Source organism: Coturnix japonica, chromosome 2, assembly GCF_001577835.2.
Source record: "Coturnix japonica isolate 7356 chromosome 2, Coturnix japonica 2.1, whole genome shotgun sequence".
Lineage (NCBI taxonomy): Eukaryota > Metazoa > Chordata > Aves > Galliformes > Phasianidae > Coturnix > Coturnix japonica.
The window spans coordinates 88,886,776-88,896,576 of record NC_029517.1 but is presented as its reverse complement, the minus strand read 5'-3'; the positions used below and the strand labels follow the sequence as shown (position 1 = coordinate 88,896,576).

Here is a 9,801-nt window from a genome sequence, read left to right as displayed (position 1 = left end):
GGGAGGGGGAGGAGGAGGAGGAGGAGAAGAAGGAGGGCTGTTTTCAAACCCGACGGCCACAGCGGGGCCGGGGCTGAGCGGCTGCGCGCGGCGGGAGGCGGCGGCGGTGGTGGTAGAGCTGCGGGCCGGGAGGAGGTAAGGAGCGGCCGCGCCCCTCGCTCTCCTCACGGCGGGGCTCCCTCAGGTGCTGCCCCGCTCGGCGCCTGTCAGTCAGCGCCGCCCGGAGCCATGGCCGCCGCTGTCACCCGCAGCCGAGCTGGCCGAGAGCCGGCGGGCGGCGGTTCCCCGGGGGAAGGCAGGGAGAGAGAGAGGCGGCGAGGCGCTGCCCAAGCGGGGCCGCGCTGTCCGCCTCGGAGCCGGGGCTAAGGTTGGCGGCGCCCTGCGGGGGGCTGACAGCGGAGCGCGGCCACGGCGAGGTGGAGCCCGAGTGTGGTGCGGCACAGGTGGCACCGGGCAACAAAGAGAGGGAGAGAGCGGCGGGTGGCACTGCCGGGTTCGGCTCGGCTTCGTGCTTTTGTTCGGGCTGCTGTTACGGAGCGAGATAATGCCCATCTTACTCCGTTTTATTTATTCCTTATTTGTTTTATTCCGTTTGCTTCCGCTTTACTCCGTTTTGTTGCCTTTTATTCCGTTGATCTCCCCGCACGAGCGGCTGGGTGTTTTGTGGTGGCAGCCCTCGTCGCGTTCCGCACCTTTGTTTTGTGGGTGTGGATGGAGATGGGGATTTCATGCCTCTGAGTTCCAGGAGAGCCGATGGGATAAAGAAACACTAATAAAGAGCAGCAGTGAGTTGTGATGCTCGCAGGAACACAAAGCGCTCAGACAGATGTGCGGCAGCCCCAGTGTCACCGCGTTCCAGGAAAAACTGTTTAATCTTGGAACGAGGGGAAAGGGTGAGGTCATCGTGTCTATAAGAAATCATTAGTGGTCATTACAATAATAAGCCGTTATCAATGTGGGAAGGTTTGAGGGGCAACGCTTACCTGGTTGTGAAGTGCTTGGGTGGATTTCAGCATGAGGCTTGACAGCAGCTTGCTCGCATCTCAGCCCCTAGGGTAGGGATGTGCTCAGGTGTGCAGCAGGGAAGGGCTCAGCACCCACTGCCACCTGAAGTTCAGTGCTATGGGGTCCCTGGAGTAACAGGTCTTTAAAATGACATCAGGGCATCTCACCTGTTGTAACTGCTTCCTAGTACGCCCTGAGCCTGGCTGGCGTGCCAGAGAGCCGTTCATCCTTTCAGAAGGATGACATCTGGATCTGAAAGATAGCAGGATTTCTGCGCATCCCTTGCCATCTCTTTGTGTGTTCTTTGCCCACTCAGATGATTATTCAAAATTATGTGTGAACTCCAAATACTACAGACGGCAAAACTTAGGACAGATGTTGTGTAAGAAAGCAACTGTGTGCAACAAACGACGTTCATGAAAGGTTTATTCCAAGCAGGCTTGCGTAATGGGTGGCTTCTTTGAGGAAAAGGACTTTTAATAAGCAGCCTGAATGAGCGCTTGTATGAAGCATCAGAGTTTATTTGGCATTAGTTGGGAGTGTTTCCTTGTTACCACTTAAGTTAGAATTAAAAGCATATACTGAAAATGAAATACTCCTCTTTATTAAACGCAGATTATTGGTTGTAGGCTCAAACAGTGTTTGTGTCACCGGGGGTCTGTTTAAATTGCTACAAGACTCAGTAACTTGCAGCTCTAACTTTGCAAGGTCCCTACCTGGGTATCCTCTTGCTGAAGCACTGGCTCCTGGGAATGGCTGAGCTAGAGCTTCTTCCTCGGTACTGAGTGTGCAGATGCATGGAAATAAGCTCTGCTCATTGAACTGATTTGCCATCTTCAGACTACCTCAGTGTGGTGAAATTGCCTGAAAGACTGGTGCTGTTGGTCCTCTTTAACAACTGGAAAGAGGTATTGATCACCAAATATGTAATGATTAACCTGCTACCGTAGTGTTAATATCCACATGTAGAACAAATTACTTTTGGCTTTTCTTTTAACCTTACGAAGAAATGAGCTAGATGTGGGTGTTTGGCATTTCTTTCTCTTGCGTGTTCTTTCGCAGATGGAGCAGCATAAATGTTGATTGGTCATTTAGTCTCCAGACTCCTATGTTTTAGCTACATCATTAGATTCTACTTAGACTCCAGTGACAGATGGCATGAAATAAATATTAGCACAAACTCTATCTTTCATTTTGCATTATGACACTGAATAGTTTTATTAACAGAATAACACAAGTCAGAGCCCAGCTAACATAGTCTTTTTTTTTCTTGCTTTCTTTCCTTACAAGTTTGTTATTGTTCCAGAACCGGGGGAGTTCCTCGAGCAGATCACTGAGCACTTCCACAAGCAGATCGCTTGGCAGCTTAGCTATGCATTTGAGAACCTTTATTGTCACCTTCTATAAAACCTATTAATTTAAAGAGAGTGCAGGGAGCCATTGAGAGCTGGTATGACTTTGCTGTGGCTTTTTTTGGGTTATCTTCCCACGTTTGACAAAGTGTCCTTTTATCTGCAGCTTGCACTTTTATCTTTCGCAAGCAGCAAATGAAGAAACTCTCCTCAGCTTCATGGAGCTCTATCTGAAGCAGCTGAGCATACAGTGTTGCAAGGGGATTGGTTTCACTCTGTCTTATGCCAAGAAAAGCCATAGTCCATACAGAGACACAATTATGAGTTATGTTAGAAGGAAAAGCTAAGGATCCAGGAACCGCTTTATTTTTGCACCATCTTGCATCAGTGAGGCTGGAAATAATAGAGCTAGAAAGCACTTTTCCCTTGCCTTCAGATTTCAGAAAGTGTTAAGAAACCAAGTAGTGTTTTGTTGTGTGAGGAGTATTGTTCTGGGAGAAATCTGAGTGAGTTCCATCACTTGATGACAGCAGCAATGAGCTCACTTGCATTAAGACACTTCTGGTAGTTTCCCATCTCTTTCTTTTACATCCCACTTCATGGGTATCTTGCCTTTCAAACTATTCAAGCTCTGACTGGAGCCAGGTTGCAGAAATATTTTTCTCTTGTTAACGTTCACTTCAAGATCTTGTTTAACAAAGAATGCTGAGAGAAATCAGCTTTCTTTGCTGCCCTGTTCAGCAATCTAATCTGGCTTCTTACTGCTAGTTTGCAGATAAGGAAAAAAGGGAAAGTTTGTTTCCTGGTATATATATTATTAGAACAGACTCTAATATGGTCTTGACAGCCATATTACTTTCTAAAACTTAAAAGAAGTAAACAATCTTGTCTTGAAAGTAACTTGTTCTGCGTCTTCCAATCCCCTCAACTTCCCAGTGATGTAGAAACATTAGTGAGGGTGAAGTGTGTTACTCACTGTAGTTATGCAGAGGTTCTTGGAATGGACCTGAAATCTCTGGGCTTACAGATCTTTACTGAGTTACTAAAGGGATTGTGGATCCCCATAGAAGAAATTTAAACTTGGTCATTGAGCTGCTTTAAGCTTTTCTTTGGCAGACGCTGTACTGATGGAACAGCCTTAGCTGACCAAGATTTATTTTGCTGCATGTTTAGGGAATAAGCAGTAGATCAAAACTGAGGCTTACGACTCCACTTCTCCATTTAGCTGAAAGGGAGTATCGTTATGTTCAGCATCTGTGCAGGTGCTTCCTTTGAGCCCAGAGCTCATCCTAAAAAAGAGTCAAGAGGAAGCACCTGCGAACATGCAAGTTTTTTAGACTTTGTAGATGAAAAGGCAAACCTTGTCATGGATTTGTAATAAGTGTTTTCAGCTCCTGACTCTTGGGCAAGCATGACTCCTTTCTTTTCTCTCCCAGAATAGGTTTTCTCTTTATAGGATCAAGAAACTCCTTCATTTAGAGAGGCTGTCTAGAATGAGGAGAAAGTCAATCAAGCACTCTAGAGCTTGCTAGAGTCTGCTTCTCAGAGTAAGGAGATGAAGGTTTTTCTGTGTAGATGCTTATTGTGACAGCAAGTATGGGCCTCAGTAAAAATAGGATGCTTCCCAATGTGTATTCTACACAGCTGTCTTAATGATATGATTTAACTTGACTCTGCCATCAGTACTCACTAGCTGCACGGGTTCTTTGTTGGAATAAATGCTGTCCTGACTTCATGGCATAAGTTGCTGGGGAATGTAAGAGACTTAAACCTTTTAATATGCTGAGCATATCAGCAGGAGGAGAGAACTGCCGGTGGACATGCAGCCTCCGAGTTAAAGAACAGCTGTGTTTCTAATTCACGGAACGGAATCGTAGCCTTGCTGAGATTGGAAGGCGCTTCTGGAGGGCATCCAGTCCGTCCCCCTGCTCAGAGCAGGGCCAGCAGAGCGGATTGCTCAGAGCTGTGTCCAGTTGAACCTGGAATTCAGCCTAACTGTGTGAATAAAATGCTGCTAGGCTTAGCCAGCCTGTTGGGATTCCTTGCTGAAAGCTTGATAAATTCAAAAACTGTCGAGTGGCTTTCTTTCAAATAGAACTCTTCCTCTATCTCCACCCCCACCTCACCCAACTGTTATAGGTAGTGAAATTAGTCAGGAAAAATACATTTTTAGTCACCAGAGGATGCAGCCTCGCTGCATTACTTCTTGTTTTGTGGTAGCCTTGTCAAGCTGTGCTATGTTCTGCTAAGTTCTGCTTCTCAATTATTACTATTTTTTTTAAATAGCAATGACGAAGTGCTTCCATAAGCAAGACTTCCTTGTGCTTCGTCTTGCTCATTAAATATACAGTCTGCAGTTTCTCTCTCTCTTCTTCCTTCCCTTTCCTCCAAGAAGACAAACACCTGTATTTATTCTCTATGTTGTTTGTATTGGCACTTCATTGAAGAAAGCCTCTTCCAGTGCCTGCAACTCAGACTAAGCTTCTGAGTGGAAAACTGAAAGTGAAAGGACCCGATTTTCTACTGCAGAAGAAGATAAACAATACGTATCTAGAGCATAAATACTGATAAGAGTATTTCTTCTGATATAATCATCCAAATATTGATAACACCTGAAAAGAAGCTCAGAGTGTTTTTGAACCGTCAGAATTCCTCTCGAGGAGAAAAACAAGTATTTCTTCCAGCGGTTGTATTTGTGATTCTCATCGTCATCTGCTTTCTTGCCAGCGCTTCCTGGCAGAACGATCAGCCGTATGTAAAACCAGTAATGCCTGTGTCTTCCATGAACAGATGTGGGCTTGGTCTTGGAGCCGGGAAATGAGTGTGAGAGTAAGCAACGCTGACAAACATCCTTCAGGTTCCGCTGGCTGCAGTTCCCTGCTGGCCCACAGGGAGAAATGCTGGGAATGCTGTAGGGATGGTGTCTGCGGCTCAGATGGAATGACATCCCGTGTCACTAGGTGGGAGCTGCTCCAGCCCAACTGGAATGGGAGTCAGTATTGGTGACTTCTGTTAATTAGGTTTGTCACTAGGCTGGGGAGAGGGAATGCTTCTGTTGGCTTGGTTCTGTTTTGTTGTTGATGCCAGTAGAGATACCCCTGTTCTTAAATGTATGCTTCTCACATCTTGTATCTCCTAGGTTGGGGAGAGGTTGTGCCCCTGCCTGTATGCATAAAAAGAAATGTATATACAAGAGATCAGGGAGGTTATTTTGCTTCTGAATCATTCCAAGCTGTTCTTTGAAGTAAAAGTCATCTGGTTGATGTTACACAGGTTCCACAAACTTTCAGCTTTAGTATTTTAACTTGCTCCACTTAAAATCAGTTTTGCCACAAGGTGTTACCTCAGATGCTTTGAATGCAGCACTTTCCTTGGATATTAAAAGTACATTAATTAAATAGGAGAAAAGTTAGTGTCAGTAGAGGCGTTTGCCTCCTTTCTCTGTTTATTTGTTATTTTTAGAAAGTGAGACGGTATTGAATTACTGATAATGATTCTGCCATTCTCAAATGCTCTGGTATGCAATTTTTATATAAAATAGTCCATCTTTTTATGCTTTTTCAATTTCTTTGCAAAAATTATATTACTTAAGATTATGGTTTGGAAAGTTCATTTGTAATGTACTTTTTCAGTCTTCTTGCTTTGTTATTAACCAAACCTACAGCACTACGGAGGCTTTTCTGAAGGAACAGATAATGTTGTAATCCAGTGTCGGTAGGACTTGCATTCTGTAAGTGTGTCCTCAATAGAAATAGCCATAGAATTGAGGTATAAATCAGAGACTACCTGTTGTATAGATGTTTCCCTGGCTTTATAGATTTATTTTAGTGAACAACTAAGTAGACTTGTTGAGCTTAAACAGAATCTCTGTGATTCTGTGATTGTTTGCCTTTCTGAGATGGTAAGATTTGTTTGTGCTTGGACTTTTTTGATGAGACTTCACATTGTTTGATGAGTGGGTTAAATCACAAGCTGTCAAGTACTGCTCAAGAGGAGTCCTATGGGAGTAGAGACTGGAATAAAACTATAATGTAGGAAGAGGTTGTAGGGAGAGGATCCCCGAAAGTTGGTTGTTCTGTCATCTGTTTTAGAAAAGCTATGGGGTACAGGCTTTTTAGGAATATTGTGACCAGAGGAGGGCCACGAAGATGATCAGGGGGCTGGAGCACCTCCCCTATGAGGACAGGCTGAAGGAGTTGGGCTTGTTCAACCTGGAGAAGAGAAGGCTGCAGGGTGACCTCATTGCAGCCTTTCAATACCTGAAGGGAACTTACACCCAGGAGGGGAGTAAACTCTTCAAAAGGGCTGATAATAGCAGGACTAGGGGAAATGGTTTTAAGTTAAAAGAGGAAAGATTTAGGTTGGATGTTAGGGGGAAGTTCTTCACTAGGAGAGTGGTTAGGCCCTGGAACAGGCTGCCCAGGGAGGTTGTGGATGCCCCGTCCTTGGAGGTGTTCAAGACCAGGTTGGACGGGGCCCTGGGCAACCTGATCTAGTAAATGTGTATGTTTGGTGGCCCTGCCAGGCAGGGGGGTTGGAACTACATGATTTTTTCAACTTCATCAGTTTGTCAACAATTTTTGTACAGCAAAAGAAGCGAGTTTCTTCAGTTGCTGTGACAGTGCTGCGATTGCCAGTAGTAAGAGTGATCACAGAAGGTTGAAGTCCGCTTTTTGCCTGGAGTGTTACTTAAAATACTTCAGTGGGGGCACTCGGGGCCAAGCCAGCGTCTCAGTTCAGAGGGAATGTTTAGCAAATGAAAATATTGCTGAAGGCCAAAGATCAACTTGGAGTTATTGGTTACTGTAGGGCTGTTTTGTTTCATCTTATCTAGCTTTTTGTTTTTGTTTTCTTTTTTACTTTCAGATGCAAATCAGTGACAGTGTGTTGGTTTCATTCTACCATGTAGATTATGGAGTTTTAAGTAGAAGTATAATGTGCAGCACTACTGCAATAGGTGCTTCAGTTCTTTCTTGGTTGGTGTTTAAATGTTGTCCTAAGTCAATGTTCCAGCCATCCAAACTGAAAGAGTCATAGGCATCTTTCTAATGATGAGATGTGCTATGACAGGAGCAATCTCTTGCTCTGATACACCTGTTACTGGAGGATGGTGTTATCTGTAGTACCTTTACAATTCTAGTCAGTCCATCCAACAAATCTCAGAGGCATGTTCATGTGTGTGTTATTTTAAATCAGCGAATAAGATTTTGTAAATGAAATTTGGGGCAAGTGTTCTCTCTTTTTCATGTTATACTACTTGTATAATAACCTTGTTGCCTACAGTTGGTCAAGAACAGGAAGGCTTGTATGAGCTGGTGTTTCTGTTACCAATTTTTCCTCCTTATGTGGTAGACTTTGTTCTTTGTAAGGTACGAGGGCAGCTGCAAACATCTGACTGACCAGATAACTACAGGACTTATATAACCTCTCAATATTCCTTCCAAACCCAACTACTCCATAATTACTGAAGTTTTTGTATTCTTCAGTAAGCATGTATTTCATTAGAAATAAATTTCTTACTTCTTAAAACTCAATCTCTGGATAAAGTCATGCACTTTAATACAGGGTATTTGTTAGAAAGAGGCTGAGAAGTTTAAATGCATTGAAAATAAATTGTAGGGTATTGTGAAGTACCTGCAGCTTGAAACTAAGCATAGGTAAACTCAGGCCTTTAAAACACGGAGTTGAAGGCATTCTGGATGGGGATGTAAGCAAGTGTAACAAAACCTCAGCGAAGATCCTAGTTTCTTTTCTGAATAAGGCTGAGTTGTATGTCCTCATTTTTTCGCTCTTCCTAGTAGAAATTCCTAGACTATTAGATACATTCTTTATTTTGGTAGGAAGCAGCGGTTAGTTCCAGCTGAAGCACTGGAAAATCTTTCTTGCTGCCTGAGCGTCAGCTGTTTTTGGGGACTTCATCCTTTCCCTGTGTAGTGCAGTCTGACACGCTGTGAGTAGGTACTTTAGAGTATATATAAAGCTGTTTTGGAGATTGTGAGTAGTCACTGCCCATTCTTATTTCACTGTGCAAGGACAGCTTTTAAAAATGAGATTAAAATATTTTGTTTTTCTTAGGAGTTATACAAGTATTTCTGCAATGTATTTGAATCTCAAATATCTCCTCATTTCGAATTAAAGTGTGGAAGTGCACTCTGATAGGATAAAGTCCTTTGATCTGTTCTGTACATTAACTAGTATCTGAGGAGTCTCCAAATACATACCCAGGTCTACTCACAGCATTTTGAGTAGGTGTTTTGTGGTAGATGGCTGCTTTTTTTTCCTTCGAGTGGCTCATCTAAACCATAGAATTGCTGTGGAGAGAAGGGAGTAAGGCACTTCTTATGAGGTTGCACAATAGTCGTAGCAGTGGAGTAAAACTGATCTCAGTGTTGCACGTTCTAACCACAGTCATTTAAAGTACTGTGCAAGTCTTAAAGGAAGATTCTAATAATGAAGAATTCCCCGTTTCTTGACCAAAAGTGTTTTGTCATTTTGTCATCACATTCTGCAAAATCTGCCAAACTTGTGACTCATGTCCGTACTGGGTACTGCATTTACACTTAATTTTGCAACAGACTGTTGCCTTAGGCACCATTAGTTTGAGAATATGTGTTAGATGGCAGTTCTTTCACTGTAACTCTGACATTGGAATCTGAATGGGCTGAACTGTTGTGGTTACGTGTGAAAAGAGCTTGTGAATATTTGCGAAATGAGAATGTTCTTCCATGTTTTGTCTGTAAAAGATGCACGCAGTGACTTTTAGGCACTGCTCTTTCCAACAGATAGAACAGGTGTGCTGCCTAAGGCCAATAGCGTTCATCTACTGGTTACTGCTAGAGAGCAGAGCTGCAAGTACAATGAGACACCACACAGTGAAAGTCAAAAAAGTGCCTGGTAAATTCTTCTGTTAATTGCATTTGATGGCACACCATATTCAGGAAGTATATGCAAAATATGCTTTCCTTTAAGCTTATAAAGGACACCGTGCTTCTGGCCCGTTGCGGTAGGCAGGCTTGCTGTAAGTGTATGTTCAGTCCATTCTAGCTCTATATGTCTAATGTATTACAGGTCTTTGGAAAAAAACTGCTAGTGTAGAGATGTCGTACCTAGTCAGCTTTGACTTTAGTATCTTGGGAGTTTGGCTGTTCAGTAAACCCTCAGCACGAATGTGCACAGTACGTTCAACCTTGGATGCTAAATGGTTGAGGGGAGGTAATTGTGATTCGTGTAACTTTGTTTTCACAGAACTTTGCACCAGAGGTCTAGAACTGGGCGTCCTGGTGGACGACAGATTGACCATGAGCCAGCAGTGTGCCCTTGTAGCCAAAAAAGCCAATGGCATACTGGGGTGTATTAAAAAGAGCGTGTCCAGCAGGTCGAAGGAGGTGATCCTCCCCCTCTACTCTGTCCTGGTGAGGCCTCATCTGGAATATTGTGTCCAGTT

General features: G+C 43.6%; 1 protein-coding gene across 3 annotated transcripts in view; it reads left to right on the top strand.

Annotated features, from left to right (window-relative positions):
* ANKRD12 (ankyrin repeat domain 12) overlaps nucleotides 1-9,801 on the top strand; it is a 56,312-nt gene continuing 46,511 nt past the window's right edge. For all 3 annotated transcript variants that reach the window (XR_001553436.2, XM_015855254.2, XM_015855253.2), the window contains exon 1: nucleotides 1-135. The gene's annotated coding sequence lies outside the window, so the exon portion shown is untranslated. The remainder of the gene's footprint in view (nucleotides 136-9,801) is intronic.